The following is a 25,120-nucleotide window of genomic DNA, read 5'->3' as shown; positions in this document are numbered from 1 at the left end:
TCGTCTCAACAAAACCTGCGCACTAACACCAGGATAGACCTTCCTTTCCCACCCGATCCTCTAGCTCCCAAAACAAACAACCACCCATCCAATTTGACTTTCAACCCTGCACCAAAGCTCACATCTTCAAAATCGTGGCCGTAATGAAGCGCATCGCTTGTCTCTGTGACAGCTGCCCCTTCAGTATCTTTAAGGATTGTATGGATATTCTGGCTCCCTGGATTACCAAACTAATTAACCTTTCCCTTACAGAAGGTAATGTGTCATATCTACCTAAAGACGCGTGGATCAATCCATTATTGGAGAAAAACAACTTGGATCCCACCATAGCCAAACCTTACCATTCAAAAGCTAATGTTCCCTTTTGCTGAAGATCATGGATCATGTTGCTTACATCCAACTTCAAGAATTTATTGAAAGTAACAACATCCTCAGCCCACAGCAATTGGGCTTTAGAGTCAGGCACAGCACGGAGACTGCCATTCTGGATCTAAAATCCAACCTTAGTAGCACTGTGGATAAATGTCAGCCAGACCTTCTCATGTTATTAGATCTCTCCGCTGCCTTTGACCTGGTTGACCACTCATTGTTGGTGGCCAGGTTAGAGGATCAGGCACACTGTACCAGCACCTTCTTGGATCCCAGTAATGCTAGGGTGGCAACGGATGGTGCTAGCTCCTTAGCGGCAGCCGTCACCTTTGGGGTCCCTCAGGGGTCATGTATTTCCCCCACATTGTTCAACATTTAGGTCATGCCCCTTCTTGCACTGTATGACGTGGGTGTTCAGAACACCAACTATGCTGATGACACTCAGGTCATCCTTGAACTGTCAGGCAGCTAAACTCTGGATGCTTGTGCCATCAATTCTATCTGCGAGTCTATCCAGGAATAGATGGTAACCAATTCTCTTGCTTTGAACACCGATGAAACTGAGTTGCTGATCCTTGCCTCAGGACAAAGACTCAAAAACATGCGGTATGTGGAATTTTTTAAAAAGCGGAAAACTATATTACACATCGGCTCCATGGAAATGGCATCCAGGGGGCTCCGAAAAGACACCTTTTCCACTCCTATGGTATGGTATCATGAGGTACACACTAAGAAGTGTCAGTAAAGGGAGCAGAAAAGAGGAGAGAGCGAAAGCAAACACATAGGTGAAGTTTCAATTTATTTGGGAGGAAAGATGAGTGCACAAGCTCCTCTCTACGCTTTCTTCCCTGGTTTTTTTCTGGCTGTTCTGTCCTTCAATGGTTCCAGTTTTATTTATGTGATAGTTCATTTTCAATTTCTGCCATCAGGACAAGTTTCCATTACTGTCCTGTTGCAATATGGCGTCCCTCAAGGGTCTATCCTTGGTCCCCTTCTTTTCTCTCCCTACTCTTCTCCCTTTGCCTCTATTGTTGGTTTTTTGGGTCGTTCATGTCACTTGAATACCGAGGAATCACAGATTTCTTTATTCTTCCCTTCCTTTTATGGTTCTCTTCACTCCACTCTTACTGCCTGTTTATTGGCCATCTTGGTTCTGCCCCTCAACCCTTCCAAAACAGAGATTCTAATATTCCCTTCTTCTCATGTTTCAACTTCACCATCCCCCTCTTCTATCTCTTTTCCCAGTCTACTATTCCCTTTTCAACATCTGCTCGCAATCTTGGAGTCATGTTCGCATCCACATGGTCTTTTTCTGCATACATCTGCAATATTGCTTTTTTTTGCTGCCTACAACTTTACAAAATTCATAAAGCCCCCACTTCTCTTTTTTATTCACAAAACATCTTATATTGTCACTATTTCTTTCTCACCTTGACTATTGTTTCACTCTCCCAATCAGCCTTCCCGCCTATCGACTTGCTCCCTTGCACTCTGTTTTCAGCTCTGCCATTTGTACTCTTTCTCCCTCCTCTCGCACTTCCATTTCTGCTTCTCTTCAATCTTTCTCTTGGTTTCCCTTCGAGTCACTTATTCTTTTCCTTTTCTTTGCATTGTCTTTAAATGTAAACATGGTCTGGCTCCTACTTGCCTTGCGCTCTTGTCTTAATCTATGTCCCTGCTTGTTTCCGCCACTATACTCTACTTGCAATCATTGGCACCATCTGTTCCTATTAAACCTTCCATTCTCTGCCCATATTACACACTCATTTTAAAACTCATCTGCTGTCCTTACATTTGTAATTCATCTTTTTCAATATATTGTTTATCAATACATAAGTTGTATGGTTTTTATTAATGTACAACGCTTTAGCGAAATCAATACAATCCAATACAAAGCACAAGTTGGCAGCCACAGCGATGCAGAGGAAGGGCATGGGCAGCCAGCAGCTTACTTGGAGCCTGAGTTCTGAGCAAACGGATAGGTTACCCGCTTCCCGCAAGATAAATGCAGCTCTCTGGTTCTTTTCGCTTGTTGTCCGATAGCACAGCGAGTAGAGCGCTCACTTTGACATCTGTGCAGAGCCTGCTGTCGCAGGTTCAAATCCTGGCAGCACCAAACTCAGCCTTTCATCCTTCCAAGGTCGATAAATGAGCACCACACATAAGCAACGCTCAAATACCTGAGGGTTCGTAGCACTATATAAATGTTAAAATATTATTATTGTATTATTTGTAAGTGTTTCACTGCAGCATCAGGGTGCTTTCAGGAATGCCAGACCCAAACCAAAGTGGAACATATACTATACACAAGTGAACAGCAGTCCTGCAAAGGCAACACTTTTGTTTTATACACGGTGCTCTGTGTTTCAGGTATTTACTTAATTTGCCTTTGCCCAGGTACTCACATCATTTGTTTTGAATCTCAGACTCCCCAAGTTTTAAAGGGCCCCAAAAGATGTGGTGCTGCCTGGGGGCACTGCACGGGTCACCTCTTCGTAGCTTTACAGCAAAAGTCAGCCAATGGCTTAGCTAACAAAAAAGCTGCTTCCAAAAGCGCTCTTTGCCATGCAACAACCTGGGTTCCTAGTTAGTGGCAATGCTACGACTGCTCCTGTCCAGACTCTGCCTATCTGGTTTTGCCATTCTATTGTGTAGTTGTCTATTCTCACTTTCTACTTCCCGAAAAATTCCTTGCCCATTCCCAGCATACATAATTTTGAAAAAAGCAATCTAAAATTGTAAAATTTATTTTAACCACAGGGCAGCTTCAAACATCTTCAAAAGGCACATGTGGGGTGGGCGGGATGAGGGGGTCATGGCTTGGTCGCTCACGATGGCGGTCGCAAATTAACTGAGCTAAGCAAATATGAGATACATGTGCGGCAAAGCCTAAAAAACATGAGAAGGAGACACCGAACATCAGAAGCCTGCAAGCGTGGCAAGGACCCAAGGGTTGTGGGATGTATTGACCCATTTTACACTGCTATGCTGCATCACTCTGTTATGATGGTGCCAGAAACAGCAAAATGGCCACAAAACCCTTGTGCGCGCCAAAACCCCTGAAAATCGCGCTTTTCCACGCACAAAAATATGGCTGCCCAATCTGCCACGCATGTTGTTGGTGGTGGAACAGAGCAAAACTACTGAAATGTGTCACTGGGCTTCACAACAATTGAAAGTTGAGTGCCTAAGGAAAAAAACAGTGCTTTGCTAAATGAAACTCCAAGATTGCTTTAAATCTCTTTTTCTTTGTTGCTGAAACTTCAGAATGCCGGTACAAAACACCTTTCAAAAAAATTCAAAATTCTTACTGGGTGGTACAATTCACTTAGTTCAAGAAATCATTGTGAACTTACAAGGTCCTGAAAAGCTGGGAGCATAAAGAGATTCCCACAGCAATAACAGCCTGCCTGTGGATCTGTCAAAAATCTCTGTGCAGCAGAGGGCTGCTGTGATGACAGCTGTCAGGGGCCTGCCTGATGAAACTTTAACATGTATAAACTGAAAGTCAAATGTTTGGCCTGTTACTGATAGTAACCCATATTGTAATTGTTTGATCCCATGATTTAAAATCTTGAATGAGAATTCTAGCTGTATTTGATATAACAAGTTTCTTTTGTGCTAAGGAAAAGACCACAGAATTTAATAATTAATTTAAACCTGGCTGAAGCTGCAGCACTTGAATAACAGGTTTTTCTCACAGAAGGAAGGTCTTTCCCCCCAGCAGGAAATCACACAGAGGTGTTAATTACAGAGTAGGAAAGAACCTGGTCTACAGACGCAAAAGGAACAATGACAAGCTGCAAAGCAGGAAATTCGAAGTGTGAAGACAGTCGTAAATGGCCTCTGCAAGGAACAAACTTGGGGGATGGCTCCTGGGGTTCCAGGGAGAGACCAAGGGGTGGAGCCAAACAACCATTTGTTGCTTAACAAGGACAAAGAACACATAGTCACCCTCTAATGTAAGAAACCGTTTTGTCATTTTTAAAAGCGGGCCTGTTTTCCATTCTTGCGCTTATCTTGATAAAAATGACCTCTACTAAAACGCCTGTAACTTCCTCAGTTTTTGTGATAGAAACAAAAAAGCGGCTCCCATAAGAATTTATAACAATTTCAGCAATTTTGACCATATTTGTGTTTTTGCCCCGTCCATCCTAAAGATAACTTTAAAAGCCATTCTGACAGCTTGACAGTCAATTCCGTTTTATCTTGTGTTTGAAAGGGGGATAGTGGGATTGATATTCTGTTTGAATTCTGCCATTCCTGAATACCTGCTCTCTCCTCCTATCTCTTTACATTACCTATTGGGGGTTGAGGGGTGTGCAGGGGGAACCTCTAACCACAGTGCTATCTGATCTGAACCCACACAAAAGTATTTCTCTGCTGAATTGTTTTGCTCACTACTTACTCCTTGTGTATTAAAGATATTATTAAGTGTTACATCACCCCATTGGTGAGTGTTGTGTACCTATGAAAACATTTTGTGATTACATTTTAAATACATAAATAAATATTTATCTTTGTAAACCAGCCTGATTCCTGGTTCAGTGTGACCGGGGGGGGCCGGGCTCCAGGAGAAGGGCGTGATATGAGTGGTATATCGTTCAGAATAAAGAACTTTTAGCCAAAAATAAATAAGGATTTCAGTTGTGCACTACATGCTAGGTGTTGACTTGGGTGTGTGCCGGATTGAAATCACTTACAGCTTGGGGGTTCGTCCGGGATCCTAAATTAGACATAACACTTGTGACAGTCAAACACAGCGTGCTAACTGACGGGGTATATACACCTTGTTGGGCTACCATACTGTGCTACACTGTAAAAACACCCTTCAATAGAAATACTCAAAGGAGTTAGGCCTGTTTTGCAAAAGTATCCCTGAGATAAGTCAGAAGGAAATTAATATTTCCGGAATTGCGACCCTACTGGAAATCAATATTGCAAGGGAACAACTACTGCACAAATTGTTTGTATGGGGTGAATGGGTAGAGCAGGATGAGAAAGTCTGGCTGCAGGAAATCAAACAACAAGTCACTGCCATAGAATTACATAGATGGCAGGACCAGGGTCCATTACGCCAGGCACTTAGTGAATTGTATATGGCCCCAAAAATAAAAGAAGAGCAATGTAAAAATGCCAAAATAGCGGCTTACCTGTACCTCCACATTGGAGTAATAAAGGAGAAATATGCCGAAAGCCTAGATCTGGCAAAGAAGCAAGTACAATCCCTGAAGAAAACCCAAACTGATCTGGACTCTGCAGAGCAAAGGCTACAAAAGAGCCAAGAATCAGAGAGAGAAACCAGACAGTACCTGACAAAAGTAAAGGAAGATCTGGATCTCCTGCAGCAAGATAAGGCAGAGCAAGATACCTCAATGCTGACACTGCAAAAAGAGTGTCAAGAAAGGTTGGATTCTCTACAACAGAGCCAACAAAAGCTGGAGCAGCAATTAAATTATAACAGAGCCTGCGCAGGGCAGATGGTTGCCCTAGAAAATCCGATTGATGAACTAAAGGAGGAAAATAATGCATTAAAAAGTGAAGGATCTCAACACTCAAACAGATTTTGATGAGGAGCGCCAGAAATAATATGCCATTAGAAAACAAAGGGACGACCTGGCTGCACAGAGGGGCACTCTACCTCAGGAAAGGGACGTCTTAGGCCAGGAAGTCAGCCATTTAAAAAACAAGTTAGAAGAAAATCACCTGGCCCTTCACGGACTGGGTGAACTCAAAATGGACTATGAAAAGCTGTTAGAGCATACCAGGAGGGTGAAGGATGCTCTGGCAAAGAATAATCAGGCCAGTAAGGACCAAACTCAGGAGGTGAGTCTCCTGCAGCAAACATTGGCCCAATACCCCCAATGCAGGCAGGAAGAACATAGACAATGAGGCTCTCTGTGAACAAAAATGACAGGCTCCATAGACAGGTAGCCATGCAGGAACAACTCAGAGACCAGTAAGGCCTTAATAGAGGAACAAAGGGGTCAGATTCTTGCATGTCATCAGGGAGTAGGGGCTGAAAGAGATGTGGTCAGATGGGAGAGGGAAACCTCTGAGCATAACCTCAGGAACCCTGGCATGAGGGACTTTAATCCCTTCAATTCCATGGACTCTGCCACCCCCATGTCCACTGGCTCATATGAGCCAAGGGCCACGGGATGGTAGACTTCAACACAATGGGAAATATGGGGCTAATAGGTCAGCACCTCCCAGAAATATATGGGTGTCGTCTATGTACAAGTTCCCAAGTGCTAGGGCCATCTTCTCTGATCTGGGAGACTCCTGTGAGGGGAGAATCAGAGAAAAGATCCTCAGAAATATCATATACCTAGGGATCAGTCAGTGAAATCTGGTGGGGAATTCCATGAGGCTAGGCCCACTAAGGTCATACTAAAAACCTCTTTCCAGCTAGGACAGTGGGGGGGGGTACTCAACAAATCCTGGGAGCAAGGAAGAGTCAAAAGACTCTTCTGAGCGCAACAGGTCCCAAGAGACTAGGCCCCCACATTCTGCCAGCCATTCCCAAGCTCGCAGAATCCGGGAGAGTCTAGAAGATCAGACAGCCACCTCTGGTACCAGTGCCTCTGAGTCAGAGGATGAGTGGACCAGGGTGACCAGAATTAAAAAGGCTAACAAAGTCAAGAGAGCTTTACTCAAGGATCCCCTAAAGCAAATAAAAGCTATTAGGAGCATCATCACTCCCTATCACAAAAATGCCAAATATTCAGTTTGGGAGCACCTTGAATTATTTGAGCAGATGATGAAGACTTTCCACCTGAAGGATAGCCAAAGCTGTATTCAGTATTTAAAGTGGGCATTTTCACCTGAGTACTCCAGCTTCTTTGTGGGGCTAGAGGATCAGAACCATTCCAGATGGTCCACCTATAGGGCGGCCATCCTGAAACATTTTTCTATTCATAGAAACCCTCAAGAGTCCCGGAAGGCAGCCTACAACCAACAATGTGGGAAGACCAGGCCCCACAAGAATTTGTCCAGGGATTGAAATGCGCCTTTGTGCAGACCACTAGAAGGGTGCGCACTGACAGTAAGGAATTTGTGAACACCTTCTTTCATGCTCTGCCTAAATACATTATGACCCAGCTAGTGAGGGACTTTCATGAGAAAATATCACTAGACTGGGTCATTGAACAAGAAACGCACATCTATGAAGTGCAAAAGCCACTAGAAAGCAAAAATATAGCAAAAGCCCCAAATCAACTAACACCCCTGCTGCTGCTAAGGTGGCAGAGGTGAAGGTTGTCCCATTATAGATCTGGAGATGGGGGGGCCTAAAACCCTTCCCGCCAGAATCTGACCAACCCCAGACCCAGAAGGCCCTCGGGCCAATCCCAAACAGGGAGTCAGGGAGGTAACCCCACAAATGGGACCCCTAACTCCCCTGACTACATCAGCCCACGCTACAAGGGCAACAGACCAATCCTGGGCTGTGTGTGGACTCCCGCAGCTCAAGGGTGTGGGGATCCAACCAGACAGCTGGAAACCCAGGAAACTTCCCTCCTCACTTTACCCAGGAGGGCAGTAATCCCCCAAATGCCAGACCAAATTTCTTTCCCTGGTACCCGCCAAACCTCAACCCCCAAAACAACCCTTCTTTCTTTCCCCACTTTCCTGAGCCCAGACAGCCCAATCCGGGAGAGGGGTGGCCAAGGGTGGAGGGGTACCCAAACTATCCTACCCATTTGGTATTATGCAAGAAGGGATAGTTACCCTTCCCGGGATCAACCCAGGGTAGACCAGAGGACCCCGTACCAGCCAGAGCGGGTGTCCCAACTGGAGCGCCAGGTCCAGAACATGGCACAGGATCTGGGTCGCATGCTGAGGGCTCGACAGAACCCTCAGATGAGCATGGCGGCTCAGAACTCCTCAAATCCAGGGTCTGGTGCTCCAGAACAATGACGGGGGAAGAACCCTGGCAACCCACCGGTTCCCAAGGAGGAGGCACGAGGGGAAGTGGGGTGTAAAGCCTAAGAGGAAGCTCCCTTCTGCACTTGATAAAAGCCCCTGGAAACCCAGGAACCGGAACCAGAATCTCCTACCCCCGAAAGTCTGCAACCCAAGGAACAGAGGGTGGGTAGGAGAAATAAAGAGCCTAAAGAGGCCCATTTTGTGTAGGAGGTGCAAATCTTCCAGTTTGAAGGAGAGGGGTCCTCAGAGGATCCTGGGAAAACGATCTTCTCCTTAAGGGATGGGGAAACTCCTCCCAAAGAAAAATGGGTCCCAAAAGGTCCAAATCCAGACTGGGTAGATGTGAGGACCGAGTTAAAACCGCCCATCATCAAACCCCAGAATGACCAGCACGAAAATCCCCTTGTTCAAACCCATTCTGGTGACTGCCTCCAAAAAGGGAGGGGCAGCCCAGAATCAGACCAGGGGAGTCCAAAACTTCCCTCATATCTAGCTGTCACCTTTTTCTTACAGGTTCCCAAGATCCCAAACGGAATCCTGCCCAAATCACCTCTCTGTCAGTATCCAGTCCAAATACAGGGGCAATGTACAATTTTGGCACTGGTGGACACTGGATCCCAAGCCACCCTTCTGTCAAAAAGGGCCTTTGATCAGCTGAATTCGGGAAGGGGGAGAAATACCAAATCCCTCTCACCCCTCTTCCTGGACAACCTCAGCACTTCGATGGGAAGGAAATTCCTGTCGACGGGACTGTGGATTTAGACATTCAAATTGGGCGACACAAGGTGAAGCACCCGGTCATAGTTGTGACTCCAGAGGGCACACCATGTTTACTAGGGAATGACATCCTGTGTGGATTGTCTCTCCTCATAGATTGTGTAAACAAGGTGCTCTGGACCCAGACTAACCGACCAATAAAACTGAAACAGAGTGTCAACCATGTTAGTTTAAATGGTACATGCCACATGGTTGAACAAAAACCTGACCAAGTTGAATTTCACTTCCAGAATAACCAAATCCCAGACGTGACAGTAATTGCAGTAGGACAACAAACTGGTGATGGGGAGTCCTCTCTATTTCTGAAAATCAACCTTCCTTCCAGTCTAAGGTGGCATTCCACACTGGAAGGAAACACTCTGAAATTGTATACAAATTCACAATCAGAAAATCCCATTCCTATAGTACATAATGACGAGAAATCAGCTCAAAGCTTCGAGAGCAGTTGTTCATCCCTATTCAGTTAAATGAGGGGAAGGACTCTGTTCTCTCCTGAGTATGTGTGAACAATGGTAAGAGCTTCATCAGCGAGGTCATGTTCCGCAAACTCCCAAAAGATACAGCCATTCCCACATTTAAACTATTAGGCAAATGGGAAATGGACCTGGAAACACCCAATTCCAAACATCTCCTGCCTAGCAGGTGTATGCTCAAAATTTCCATAGGCAACAAGAGCATAGTCCAAAATTGTTGGGTCGTGCGAGATGTCCCTGGTGCATTTTATTTAGGCAGTGACATTCTCAATCGCTTTGCCATTAGTTTGGACCTAATAAACTTCAAAGCTTGGTCCCGATTAGCAAGTAATCCCATGGACTTTGATGACCCAGAGAAAGCATTTCGGTGAGCTCAATTGCTGCCATATGCAGTTGAAATTCAGATTGGGGAGGAAGTCACCATCCCAGAACGGACCCGACAATTCTCACTGGAAGTAAAAATTAAACAAGGACATTGCTCATTTCCAACAGCAAGGGTTGGGGGTAAACCCAACACCACTAGTCAACATAGAACACAACACCATCCAATAGAGGTGGATAACAGCGACCTAAAGAGTATCACTCTGGGCGCAGGCACCATTACTGGAATGGCGGTTGATGACCGACATTTTTCCATAGATTTAGGTAACAATCTGTTAGGACCAATCCCCAAGGACTGTTTTGACAGTGATAGCGACAATGACACAACACCAGACAGGATCTTCAACCGGCATGGGGGGAATTTCCTGGTGTACTCTTCCTGCCCTTATGGTAAGGAAGATGTGACCTGTGACTTCAGGAGGGATGAGGTGATTTTTCAAGTCCACAAGGACTGCCTTCCCCTGAAGCCGTAAATCCAAATCAGCACTTTGATGAGGGACTTCACCCAGCTGGAGGAGGCTGCTGAGATAGCCAAACCAGATGTCTTTCCAGGCTTCAGGCAGATGGTTGAAGAGAGAGTCAACCTAGCTGATTGATGCCTGTGAGACTCGGGAGCAAAAGCAAAAATGTAAACAAGTTTTCGTAGATTTTCAAGATCTCTTTGAGGTGGACTCATATGACTGTGGTCGCAACGACATCCACACAACAACAATTCCCACGGACCCTGGCATGACTCCAGTGTTTGTGAAGCAATATCGCTTGCCTCTCGCATCTTTGGAGTCTCTTACTGAAATAATTAAGAACCTTGAGTCCCGTGGGATAATTCGTCCAGTCTACAGCACCTTCAATAATCCGGTGCTGGGGATTTTGAAAACAAACGGCCAGTGGAGACTCTGTGCTGACCCAAGGGAGCTCAAAAAACAGGTCCATACTTCCCGATGGCCTCTTCCCTACATTGACCAAGGGCCGGCCCAGATCCACTAAGGGTCGAGGGTATTCGCTGCCATTGACCTGACCAATGGGTACTGGACTGTACCTGTCAATAGGGAGGACCAATACAAGCTGGCCTTTACCTTTGGGGGGAAGCAGTACTCTTGGACCCAGACTCCCTTCAGATACATCAACTCCGGCAATTAATTTAACATCTTTCTGCATAAGGCCATGCCCGACTTGGGTGAAAGGGGTAACCTGGCCTATGTAGATGATGTTCTAGTCAAAATCTCAACTGTGGAGGAACACATAGCGGAGATCCGTTATGTTCTGACCCAGTTGGGGGTTGCTGGAGCAAAACTCTCTTTCCAAAAGGCACAGTGGTGCAGAACCCATGTCGATTTCTTGGGGCATGAGATAACTCCTCAGGGTCTCTGTCCCCAGGAAAAGAAAGTAGAAGCCCTCCAGAAAATAAAAGACCCCACCACTCTGCGGGAACTAAGGAGCCTCCTTGGACTAACTAATTACAGCAGAAAGTTAATTGAGAATTACGCAGAGATCACAAGACCCCTGATCCATCTGTTGAAGGGGGTGGTCAAATGGGAGTGGGGTCTAGAACAAGCCGAGGCAGTAAGACAACTCAAAAGAAGCCTCTCATAAGCACCTTGCCTAGCTTACCCTGTCAAAAACAAGGAGTTATTCTTGAAGACAGTGTTCTCAAGTGCTTGACTGTGGTATTATGTCAAAAGCATGACAAGGTCAATAAAGTAATCTCCTATGCGAGTAAGACTTTATCCTCTGTGGAGGAAAAATTCAACGATTGTGAGAAGGCACTCCTGGCAACTGTGTGGGCATTAAAGAACTACCGCCCGTTTATCCAGGGGGAACACATCATAGTGGAGACTCCACACCAACCTTTGCAATATCTTCAAAGTGACAGAATCCAGGCCGGAAATGTGAGTAATTCCCGAATTACTTCCTGGAATCTGTCAATGCAAGGCTTTCCTGTGGAGGTCAGATATGGCCAAAACAAGAAGAGCCCCTCGCGCAAGGTCTGGCTGACTTGCATGATTGTGCCAGAGAAAACTGTCTCGAGGAGGAAAGTCTTAAAATCAAGGACAACATGGAGGCATACCTTAATTCCCCACACAAAGTCTATGAAGAAGACAAGTGTGACGGAATGCCCACTGTCTATGTGGATGGGTGCTCCTGCCATGTTGACAACAACGGGGAAAAGGAACTTGTGGCCGGCGTAGGGAATGCAGGGGTGGATGAAGCCCCAGAACCCTCCGCTGGGTACAAAATCAGTCCCCGAAGTAGTCAAGTGGCAGAGCTGATGGCTGTGCATCAAGCCATCCTCACTGCTGTCCAGCACCAACTCCAGGAACTGGTCATAATCACAGACTCAGATTATGTACGGAACAGGTTTGTGGAGCACCTGGTTAACTGGAAAACCAGAGGCATGCTATGTGCTAATAATAAACCATTAAAACACGGAAAACTAATGCAAGATATTGATGATCTGGTCACCTCGAATGGGATGACCATCTACTGGAAAAAGATCAAGGGTCATTCTGTCAATGAAGATAAGTGGGTCCACATAAACCAGCTGAAGAGTTGTCATCCCAGGCATTCTTTGCGGCAAATAGAGGAGCCAACCGAAAACCCAGAGGGGGAAATTCCGGATCCCTAGAAGAATCCACCTGTTAAAACCATTAGTAAATACAGGCAGAGAATATTGTAAATTCTATTCAATGTATGCATCTGCCCCACTACATCCTCGGGGAGTAGTAGTGGGGAAATGTCCTTAACCATGCTATGTTCTGTCTCCTAGCACTGGAACTAAAACATTCTTATTACCAAGGAGGACCACTTGGGGACCGGGAGGAAAGACCCAAGGATCCCGGAGTGCCGTTCCATACTCCCAACCAGAACCGGCGAGGCGAGCCTGTCCATCCAGCACTGACGGGAGAAGCAGATGACTTTCTCCACCTGGACCAAAAAAGAAAAAAAAAAGAACATCACAATCCCTAGACTTCCACTTGACGGGCGGTCAAACTCAAGTCATGAGGGGGGCTCTGTGGGGTGTATTGACCCACTTTTGCACTGCTATGCTGCATCACTCTGTTATGATGGTGCCAGAAACAGTAAAACGGCCGCAAAACCCTTGTGCATGCCAAAACCCCTGAAAATCGTGCTTTTCCACACAAAAAAAGATGGCTACCCAATCTGCCACGCATGTAGTTGGTGTTTTTAACAGAGCAAAACTTCTGAAATGTGTCACTGGGCTCCACAACAATTGAAAGTGGAGTGCAGAAGGAAAAAGTAGTGCTTTGCTAAATGAAATTCCAAGATTGCTTTAAATCTCTTTTTCTTGGTTGTTGAAACTTCAGAATGCCAGTACAAAACACCTTTCAAAAAAATTCAAAATTCTTACTGGGTGCTACAGTTCACTTAGTTCAAGAAATCATTGTGAATTTACAAGGTCCTGAAAAGCTGGGAGCATAAAGAGATTTCCACAGCAAAAGCGGCCTGCCTCTGAATCAGTCAAAAATCTCTGTGCAGCAGAGGGCTGCTGTGATGACAGCTGTCAGGGGCCTGTCTGATTAAACTTTAACATGTATAAACTGAAATTCATGTTTGCAATCTAAGAGGCCTGTTACTAATAGTAACCCATATTGTAATTGTTTGATCCTATGGTTTAAAATCTTGAATGAGAATTCTAGATGTATTTGATGTAACAAGTTTGTTTTGTGCTAAGGAAAAGGCCACATAATTTAACAATTAATTTAAACCTGGCTGAAGCTGCAGAACTTGAATAACAGGTTTTTCTCACAGAAGGAAGGTCTTTCCCCCAGCAGGAAATCAAGCAGAGGTGTCAATTACAGAGTAGGAAAGAACCTGGTCTACAAAGGCAAAAGGAACAATAACAAGCTGCAAAGCAGGAAATTCAAAGTGTGAACACAGTCGTAAATGGCCTCTGCAAGGAACAAACTTGGGGGATGGCTCCTGGGCTTCCAGGGAGAGGCCAAGGGGTGGAGCCAAACAATCATTTGTTGCTTAACAAGGACAAAGAACACATTTTAAAAAGACTGATAACTTTCTATTTAAAATTGTGAAAAATATAAAAATAACAGAGTGTTAATGTAATTTCTGGCTGCACGGGTGAAGAGGCGCCAGAACTATGGGACAGGTTCTGGACAGCAATGGCAAGAAATGTTATTTTACGCAAAAACATTTACTTCCACTAGAATTGTGAAACTTGATACACTTATTCCCATGTTAAACACGCACACTTGTAGAAATTTGCTTCAAAATTGGACATTGTGTTCATAATGAAAAGGGCAAAATTCTGTGAAAACGGAGGCAAGATCCCACAGCTATGGGGTTTTGAGGAATAGCTGCTAGGTAAAATATGTGACCTGTATATGTGATTTTTTTATAGAGGTTGCACATATGCAAATATGTATTTTGCCAAAAGTAGATTTTGTGTTCCAGGGGCTAGGGGTGGATTCTCAGCCTCATAAAATCACACCATAAAGATGACACTCTGTTTCCTCCTATCAAGGCAGAGAGTAGACTTTGACCCAATCACCTTTCAAAGGGACAAGTTTAGGCTAGACCGGCCCACACACCCCCTTCATGATGTCATTTCATAAGCATAAATAGAGACAGCTCACCACACATAAGGACAGAGAGATTCACTCACTATCCTGATGTGCCAAGCTGTCTTTCCTAAACCAGATCCCATCCCCTAACCAGATTTGACAGTCCCATTTAAACACTTATCCAGTGAGTATAAATAGGAAGAATTATGTCAATAACATATGTACTTTGCATAGGCTTATCCCTATCTTAGACCCATCACATCTTGTATTCAGAACCTGTATTGTTAGGAGTATCTTTGCATTGTCTGTAACCTCTATCCAAACCATCCTATCTTTCCTCCAGAAATAGTACTGTTAAAACTATCTTTGCACTGATCTTTTTCTCATCTGAAGAAGGTGAGTTTCCTTAGCAGGCAGTCACCCTGATCAAGTGACTGTGTTCCTGTGTTGTATTCATTTTGTTCATAGTCATCCTCTAGTGTAAGAAAACCTTTTCTCAAATTATAAAAGTGATCCTGTTTTCCATTCTTGTGCCTATCGCTACTAAAACGCCTTTAACTTCCTCACTTTTTGTGATAGAAACACAATTTTAACTTCTGCTTGTAGCTAACATCCACTGCTTTCCATCACACGCATTCCAAAGCAATGCGATTCTCCCGTTGTTGCGAATGTTGTGCAGTGAAAAGTTTGCCGCAAATTTTCATTTTGGGAACATTTCTACACATGTAAAACAGCTTTTAATTGCTTCCGACTGGAATTTTAAGATTTAACATTTTTCTTGGGATTAAATCATTGCTTGTGTTTGTGTGCAACTATCCAAAGTGGCTCCCATAAGAATTTATAACAATTTCAGCAATTTTGACATATTTGGTGTTTTTGCCCCGTCCATCCTAAAGATAACTTTAAAAGTCATTCTGACAGCTTGACAGTCAATTCCGTTTTCTCTTTTGTTTGAAAGGGGGAAAGTGGGATTGATATTCTGTTTGAATTCTGCCATTCCTGAATACCTGCTCTCTCCTCCTATCTCTTTACATTGCCTATTGGGGGTTGAGGGGTGTGCAGGGGAACCTCTAACCACAGTGCTATCTGATCTGAACTCACACAAAAGTATTTCTGTGCTGAATTGTTTTGCTCACTACTTACTCCTTGTGTATTAAAGATATTATTAAGTGTTATATCACCCCATTGGTGATTGTTGTGTACCTATGAAAACATTTTGTGATTACATTTTAAATACATAAATAAATATTTACCTTTGCAAACCAGCCTGATTCCTGGTCCAGTGTGACTGGGGGGGGGGTCCCAGGAGAAGGGCGTGATATGAGTGGTATATCGTTCAGAACAAAGAACTTTCAGCCAAAAATAAATAAGGATTTCAGTTGTGCACTACATGCTAGGTGTTGACTTGGATGTGTGCCGGATTGAAATCGCTTACAGGGTCGAGGAAGTCTCTGAGCGGAGAACGTATTACCCTGGGCCAAGCAAGAAACGGCCTCTGCAATGAACGACACATTTGCATCTGGAGAATTGAGAAAGACGAGGAAGAGCTTCCGTGAAAGACGGAGCTGCCTTGCAGAGAACAGGAGCACACAACAGGAGGAGCCACAGTGGGGGATCCTCGTCTGAGTCCATGAAGTGGGGCAGAGAAAAGGGCAGTAGCACATCAAGTAACCTCAGACTGCACAAACCAGGCGCAAAGGTTAGGAAGCCCACTGGAGAGGGAAACGCTGCAGGAAACAATGGGGGAAGCTGTGCGACCAGCTAATCTGAAGGCTTCATGAAGCAAGACACAGACAACAGACAAAGGTGAAACTAAATATATTTATTAACTTAAATGTGAGGGTGATTGAATGCCTAACTTGCCCTATGCTAAGGTGGGATTTCCCTACTAAGGAAAGCCTGAGTCAAAGAGTTCAACTTAAAAGTCTGTCAGTGTCCAAAACCTATGCTTGCCCTGACAACTAACGCTATACAGCGTGTAGGGGTGTCAATATTCAAAGAAATAGTGTTTATCTCAAAGTTCTGAGCTTCCACCAGCTCATAGCTCTCTTTCAGCCACCCCTTCCGCAAGTTCAAGAAAGTTCAACAAAAGTCTCAAAATGACCTTCACACACTCAAGGTAATCCAGTTTCAAACAATCTTCAGGGTTCCCTTCCCCAACTCCAAGGCAACACAGTTCAAAACACAAAGGTCTTGAGGCTCCGTCCTCAAGACGGAATTTTTTGTTCACCAGCTCTTAGGGTTCCCTTTATTAGCAACTTGTCTCACAGGTTCACTCTTTCAAATGTTCAACACAAATCTAGGTCCACTTGACCCTCCTTCTGGTTTATTGCAAAAGGTCATTTGTGGTGCATTTCTTTGGTTTATTTCACAATGTCTGGGTACTCAAAGGTCAGGGTTTACTGGTCTAGGTGCAGTTATCAGACCACACGGTCCACCTATCACAGGTTGTGCAACCAGGATCTGCAGGCTCTTCAGCCCACATAGGTCCTTCTATACCTGTTCCATTGTGCAGAGTTATCTTCACTTAACTGCATCTGTGTTAGCCTCTTGGCTTAACATGCAGGTTCACACTTTTCTGGCTTCTCCTGGCTAGCCTCTTGGCTCTGCCAAAACGTGTCACATCCCTCTTGCCAGTATTTGGCCTTGCTGTACTGCCTTTTCTCTTAAAGCTCACTTTGTAGGGGTTGTGCCCATATGCCACCTTTCTATGGCACTTTTTCACACTTGCGCTCTTTCTTATATGTATCTTTCATATGGACATTTCCTCTTTGGCTCTATCTTGCTTTGACCATATTAATTGTACTCCATTCCACGCTATTATGAGCTGGATTATAAGGTTTCATTCAGTTCAATATTCACTGAGCATTCGTTATGCCCATTTTAACTTTTTCCTTCAGTTCGGTATTCAATATCCACATGGTATATTTAGTTCCGACTTTCCATTCGGTTTAGTATTCTAGATATATTCATCATGTTCAACAGGTTTCCGTTCAGTTTGGCACTTAATATGCATTCACTCGGTTCAAAGTAAGCCTTTAGCTCAGTTCAGTAAATGTTACTTATCTCGCAGCCTGACAAGAATACCCCCGTCAGCCAGTGCCTTTCCTGGACACTCACCGGTCTCTGGCACTGCTCGTCAGTGGCTCCTGCTGCTTCTGTCCTCCTCTGCGGTCGACAAGCTCGCTTCTGCAAGTCCCACTCGCATATCAGGGCTTGCGGTGCACATGCTAATGGCTCTATAAACACATAACAAATCCAAAAAGCTGTATGAAGTAATTCTAGCCTAGATCATGAATTTAATCCAAATCATATTCACATTTGGTATCTCAGATATCCATACTTAATTTCCCTTGGAAACCGAAGTATAATCAAAAGAAGTAAATAAAGAGAAATGAAACTTATATTTCCAATTTATTCTATATTTTATTAATAGGAAACACAATGTTAGTGGTTTGAATTAAAGAAAACTAGATACACTGAGTCTCTGACAAAATAACTAATATGAAGAAAAAGATCAAACATTCTTAAATTCAGAAAATGCATGAGCAGAAAGTGAACAATAAATGAACAACAAATAGTGAAAAAGATTCATACATGAATTAGTGATACAACCTGTACATATTTTTTTTCACAAGCTTAACAAACAATGAAGAAACAAATTAATGAATACATTTTCACAGTGATGTTAATTAACAGGTCTGCCTACGTAAAAAGCAACAGTTATTAATGTCTGCAAGGTCTAAGATGCTATCACTCAAAGGAGCTCAAAGTTCCATCTAGCACTGACCTGGTTACATTTCGGCGGGCCACCTGTAAGGCCAACATGTCAAAAGCACCTTCCTCTGGGAAGATTTGGAGTAGTAATCCCCAACTCGATGGTGGGGGGATTTCGGGGACAGGTTTTATTGACAGGAACCCACGTCGTGGCAAACATGTGTGTCACAGCAGGGCGGAAAGTCAAAGCCAGTATTCAACTGTAACATCTGGTGTCCACAGCTGTAGTGTGTCCATGCCGAGGTGATATCCTGAAATTACGGAATGTCCATGTGTCTCCAGGTGTGTAGGTAAAAGCTTCAAAATGATATTCAGCTTGTCACTAACGTGCCCGTTCCCAAAGGTGGAAAATGGTTATGCGCAGATTCTCGGGTAGATGTGATTTTTATGATTTTAAGTGCTCACGGGATCAACCGCTGCATTATCCAGAGATAGATTCTGGCTGGCAGCATCTCATGTAAAGATGTGTAACCAGTGACTACCATCCACGCTACTCCGGGAAAATCTGCGGAATCAAGCCACGATCCCGAAGGAAGCTTTTTTATAAAGAAGCTTGCTGATGCCTCTGCCACCTCTGGATGGACATGGATGGCGTCCCGCTTCTCTCTGTGACACTGCAGCTCCTGCAGCTGCTTCCTCGTTATGGAGGTTCCCTGTCTGGGCTGCTGGGCAGCGTTCTGGCTCCTCAACAGGTGCCACCATGGCTGCCTCCTACAAAACGGGTCCCCCGCTGGTTTTCTCCCACAGGCCTCCCTGTTTCTCCTCTCTCCAGTGTTCTCTGTCTCTCACTTTATACACCTGCAACCTCCTAACAGGATGCAGGTGTGTATCCTTAATTAGGTTTGCCTGACGACAACAAAGGGGACATGCCTGACTTTCACCGTACTCTGCAGGCATCTTCCTCGTCCCAGTACCAGAGTGGTAAAATTAAAGTGTAGTGTTCATTCCTCTTAGTCTCCTCTTCTTCAACCCAGTACTTTTAAAGGTTGAATAGGGAAAAGTAAGGGAAGAAGTCTCACAATAACCCATAAAGGTCGGGGGAGGGGTTGGTTGGTCATAATTAGGGAAAGGGGGATACCATGTCTCGCCTGAGGGTACCCCACTCCCAAGCTCTGAGGATCATCCTCCCTCGCTTCTCCATCCCCCGGGTCGGGATCCAAGAGCAATGGCCTTTCCCTGGCCACCTGAAAGAGTATCCTCAGGTTTGTGGAGTCTGTGGCCCAAACCCTGAGAAAGAGAGCTCCATAGATACCCTGGTAGGTGCTCGCACAAGATAAGGCCACAGAGCTGGTGGGCCCTTCGCACCAGAGCCCCCACACATCGTTTTGAACATCCTGGCAGAGAAGAAATGAGAAAAGACTTCAGCGCCCCTAAAGGTGTTAATTGAGCCAGAGAAGGAGCGTAAACCAAGGGCATTGAAGTAAGTGTGGAGGACCAACACAGAGTGCAGAGGCAGCCAAAGGAGTGCATCGCACCCCCAAGTGTTGCAAGGGAGCAAAAAACAAAGGGCCTCAGAGGAAATGTGAAGAGGATTCCTCTGCTGCCTAGTCACAGAACAGTGGTCTGACACCGCCGAGGCGCGTTAAGACAGTTTGCTTTACAGCAATAGCAGAGCTTAGCCGTGGCACCAAGCCTGCACACAACGTTCAAGCCTGGACGGCAAACCCTAACATTCAAGACTGCAAAGCAAGTCAAGGGAGGGAAGAATGCAGATATTGCAGCCATGATAGCGTCCGGTCACGAAAATGTGAAGTAGCAGGAATAAATGGTGACAGTACAAATCCACAAAACACCTGAGCACTTACACAACGTAGAAGCACCAGCAACAAAAGGAGATCTACAGAAACTCCTCACAAAGCTCACAAGAGAAATCCATGGGAGCATCTTTGAACCAACCCAAAAAGTCAAGACTCTGGACAATCAAATTCTGGCAGTAGAGAAGAAAGTAAACGACATGGGAGATGCCACCTGCGAATACTCAAATAAACTGGGAGAATTGGAACACAGGATGGACGGACACGACAGAAGCCCAAAACAAGCACTACATCTTAAACAGGAGGACCTCAAGAATCAAGCGAGACGGAACAATATCCAAATTAGAAGGCTCCCAAACAAAATAGCAGGCCAAGACCTACAGAGATATGTCTTTGGGACAATCATGTCCAAGGCCACGGAAGACTTGCTTATGTTGGACCAAACACACGGGATATACACCACCTTCCAGCACAAAAAGGGCCTAATCTCAGATACCCTGTATAGAGTCTACTTCTAAAGAACAAAAGAGAAATGGCGAAGCAGATGACGAACATCTCGCATAAGGGCTTCAAGCTCAAACTGTTTTAATATGTCTCCAAGCACTCTAGGCCTGCCAGCGGAAGCTGGGAGCAGTCACCACATGGCTCAGAGGAAAGGGGGTAAATTACAGATGGGATTTCCGTGTGCCCTTCTGTTCACATATCAAGAAAAGAACTGTGTAATAACACTGGAGAAAGAAGCAGAGGTGATACTGGCTGCAGGAGAAGCTAACCAGACTGATGATCCAGAGCACCAAGAACAGACATTTAGAAGACCCAGGAGACCGACACAGAGAGTATAGAACTGGCCCGGCAGAACTAAGAAATCCCATAAGCACAGAACAGACTCGGATCAGCCCAGCCTGTCCACCACGAATCTGGAACACCTGAAGAAAAACACCTGAGGAGTCATGGTCAGCCAAAGAATAAGAGGAAGGAGACTATGCAAGAAGAAATACTTCTTGCATAGATATGCACAACACTGCACTAGTGAGAGTTCCCTCCGTTGAGCCGGCTGGAACATCCCATGAAGAAGGAATATATGAATGACTGGCATAAGTTACTAGTTAACACAGTTAAGAGCCTGACTCACAGGCACGTTTTAAAATGTTGACTAGTTTGGTCTATGGTTTCAAAGTTAGACTAATGTGTGATAAGGTACCGGGAACTCCTCACACACAAGACACAGGCATGCTCTATGTGCTGACACCAACACGTCCTACTGTAGGTAAAAGTAACACAGCGATAACATAGTCAATGACACGTGAAATATTCCTGACCCACAACGTTCAGGGGCTTAAGTCTTCCAATATAGCAGAAGGAACATACTCACACATCTGCATCAGCAGGGAGCGGATGTCATTTTCTTGCAGGAAACACACCTAATGCAGGGGGACGAGGGTAGGATGCGAGATAGGAGATTTACGCTCCAGTATGTTGCTTGCGGTGGGATGAAGAGGCAGGGATAGCAATACTGATAGGAAAAGACATCCTGTTCAAGAAGCAAGTGATAAACACAGACGTCCTAGGGTGATATGTGATGCTGAAGGGATTCCTGTTTGGTCATCAAGTCACACTGGTATCGGTGTGTGTACCCAGTTATAACCAGGGGGTATTCTTATGGAGGTTACGCCAGCGAATCAAAACATTCACAGACAGGTATATAGTGATAGCGGGCGACTTTAACACCACATTCGACCCAAACACATACAAAACGCTTACCTCCCCCCCCCCCCAACCACACAACAGGACGGAAACAACGCAGCCACCCTGTTAGACATGATGGTACTGCAGATAGTGGACACCTGTTGAATACAACACATGGTTGAGAGGGATTGCACTTTCTTTCATGTATCCACAGGGGGCTACTCGAGTATAGATCTAATCTTGACTTCCCCAGCACTAATGTCATACATCCGGATGACTAAAATTGGGGACAGAATTGTAATCAGATCGCTTCCTCGTCCCTATTGCCATACCTCCCTGGCGACTGTAAGAAGCAATAATGCAAGACACATTCATAAGAGGGAAATTGCGCACCTAATAAAAGATTGCTTTGAGTGGAATCATTTCCCAGAAATTAACTGGTTGACGGTCCGGGACACCTTCAAGGCCACTATTAGGGGAGAATTCATAGCCAGAGTGACAGCATTTACAAGGGTTATGCGCCCAAATGCCCGAGGGCTTGGAACGTTATATAAATAAAATACAAATACCAAAAATACAAAAAGCGCCTGCACACAAAGATAAAAAGAGAGGCACAACACTAGGCGTGAGCACACAACAACACAAGCCCTGTGTAGATGATGCACAGTCAGGGCCTGTTTAAAAGCCAATCTATCAAAAAGGACGGCGCACGCACTTTTACTTACGAAAAAAAGACATTACACCAGGGGAAACAAAGTGGGCAGGTTGCTGGCCTACAAACCTAGACACATCAAAACAAGAAATCACATCGCAGGAATACAGGATCATAGGGGTAACGTCCATCATGGGAGGAGGAACAGCGACAGGTGGTGCAGCAGTACAACACAAAATTGATGACTGAGGGTTAATTAAACAGGGAAGCCCAACAGAAACACATTAGGCAAGTGCAAATACCCAGAACAACGCAAGAGAGGCCTGAGTTGGAACAGGCTATAACCCAAGAGAAAGTGGAGCTGGTGATTCAGTCTCTCCCTAGACAAAAATCCCCAGACCAAGATGGATACACGTCATCATTCTATAAATCATTTAAGACCCAACTCATTAGGCTACTCGTGTGCCTATTTAATGATTTTTTAACCAGATTATTGCGCCGGCCGGCTTGGGAGGGCGCAATCTTGTTTCCATCGTTGATCCTGGCTGGAAAGCGGGCTTGGTGGAAGGGTTGCCCTGTGCCTGCCTTCTGAGAGCTGTCACCTGGTCACTACTGACAGTCTTCGTAGTGCTGGCATTTGGTGTTGCTTCCGTCCACTTTCTACCTGCACGCTTCTCTACATAACGGCCGATGTTGACAAGCTAAACATTGACAGCATCATCCAGCGCTTACTGGAAGTTAGAGGATCAAAACCTGGCAAAAATGTTCAACTTCAAGAAAATGAAATTCGAGGACTGTGCCTGAAGTCTCAGGAAATTTTCCTTAGCCAGCCGATTCTGCTGGAGCTTGAAGCACCACTTAAAATATGTGGTGACATCCATGGGCAATATTATGACTTACTTCGACTCTTTGAATATGGAGGCTTCACACCTGAGAGCAACTATCTATTCTTGGGAGACTATGTGGACAGAGGGAAACAGTCTTTAGAAACGATCTGTCTCCTGCTGGCATACAAAACTAAATATCCTGAGAACTTCTTTCTTCTCTGAGGCAATCATGAATGTGCCAGGATCAACAGAATATATGGTTTTATGATGAATCTAAAAGAAGGTACAACATCAAGCTATGGACAACCTTCACAGACTGCTTTAACTGTTTGCCAATTGCAGCAATTCTAGATGAGAAGATTTTCTGCTGTCATGGCGGTCTTTCACCAGATCGTCAATCTATGGAGCAGATCAGACGAATTATGCGGCCTACACATGTGCCTGATCAGGGTCTCCTGTGTGATCTTTTGTGGTCTGATCCAGACAAGTATGTTTTGGGATGGGGAGAAAATGACCGAGGAGTTGCCTTCACTTTTGGGGCTGAAGTCGTTGCAAAGTTTCTCCATAAACATGACTTGGATCTTATATGTAGAGCACACCAGGTTGTTGAAGATGGGTAGGAGTTCTTCGCGAAAAGGCAGCTTGTAACATTATTTTCTGCACCAAACTACTGTGGAGAGTTTGATAATGCAGGGGCCATGATGAGCGCGGACGAAACATTAATGTGCTCTTTTCAGATCTTGAAACCTGCAGAGAAGAAAAAGCCAAATGCCAACCGACCTGTAAGTCCACCACGGGGCATGATCACGAAGCAAGCAAAGAAATACATCATTTTGATGTTTCCTAATTGGACTTGTATTATAGTATATAACTTCCATTTCTAAGATGTCCTTTTGTGTTAATGTGTACTGGCTAGCTTGCTCAAAATAGATGGATCTGTTTATTTTGATTTTAATGTATGGGAGTTGCTGCTTAGAATAGCTAAGCAAGACTGGATGTTCCTCTCCTCACTGTCCTGCCCCCCTGGCCTCAAATGGAGTGTATTTTTAAAGGTCTCCGATATCTTGAGTGACTAGTCACTCCTTTGCAATTGACTTTCAGATGTATCTTGTACAGTACATGTGGATTGTAATTGCTTGTTCTTTCGGCTTTAAAAAAGGACACTAGTGTGCTGGTGAAAGGCTTGAACTGTCATTTCTATAATTTGCTTATGTTAATACAAACAACTGTGAACTGCTTTTTAATTCCAAGATGTTAAAAAGGGATTTTTTTGTTTGTTCAGGTCCTGTTCACCCTTGTATAGCTGTTAATCTGAACTGCCCCTGAACCTCACCAGCATCACTGGTTTGATTTATATTTATTTGGAGCACATTTACCATACTGTAAACTTTAAATGACAATTAAAGCCATGATTTTAATTGGAGTTATTTTCTTAATCTCACGTTTGTAAGAACACATGTAAACTGAACACCTTATTGTCAAATGGTGTTTAGTCTGACTGCATATTGGTGCCAAATACGAAAGACATAGGTTTTCAAGAACTGTAGAAGGTGGCTGATGCCGCATAGTTCAATTCTTCAACCAGCTAGTGATCCTTACAGCTGGGTTCTGTAACCAGAGGCTCTCAAGGTATTTTGGACTACGATACCTGCGGCTAGGGCTGGCGGGTGTTTCTTGGTTTGTTTTAAGAGACATCGAACATCTTGCACATGCACTCCAGCTGTTAGCAATAGAAGAATTGCACATTGCCATGATTATAAGATGTAACCATTTTCTTTGCCTAGAAAAGATCAAGGCGTTTAACATTGTATGAATATTGCCCCTTTAAGGGTTTCCTTTTTAAAATAAATAAATATGTTGAGTGGCAAAAAAAATGATTTTCTAACCACTAAGAGAGTTACGCCCACTATGGCGGAATCCACCACCATTGTAATCCCTAAACCAGCAAAAGACCACA

The 25,120-nt window shown here is 44.5% G+C and overlaps 1 protein-coding gene and 1 pseudogene across 2 annotated transcripts in view; one reads left to right on the top strand and one right to left on the bottom strand.

Moving 5' to 3' along the window:
- The window catches only part of ATP8A2 (ATPase phospholipid transporting 8A2), a 3,773,191-nt gene that overhangs the window by 3,342,765 nt on the left and 405,306 nt on the right, over nucleotides 1–25,120 (bottom strand). The gene's annotated exons all lie outside the window — the stretch shown is intronic.
- LOC138528809 (serine/threonine-protein phosphatase PP1-gamma catalytic subunit A-like) lies at nucleotides 377–24,132 on the top strand (annotated as a pseudogene).

This window comes from Ambystoma mexicanum, chromosome 7q (assembly GCF_040938575.1).
Source record: "Ambystoma mexicanum isolate Mex_15411 chromosome 7q, UKY_AmexF1_1, whole genome shotgun sequence".
Classification (NCBI taxonomy): domain Eukaryota; kingdom Metazoa; phylum Chordata; class Amphibia; order Caudata; family Ambystomatidae; genus Ambystoma; species Ambystoma mexicanum.
Note: the sequence above shows the minus strand (reverse complement) of the source record. Positions and strands in the feature narration are given on the sequence as shown.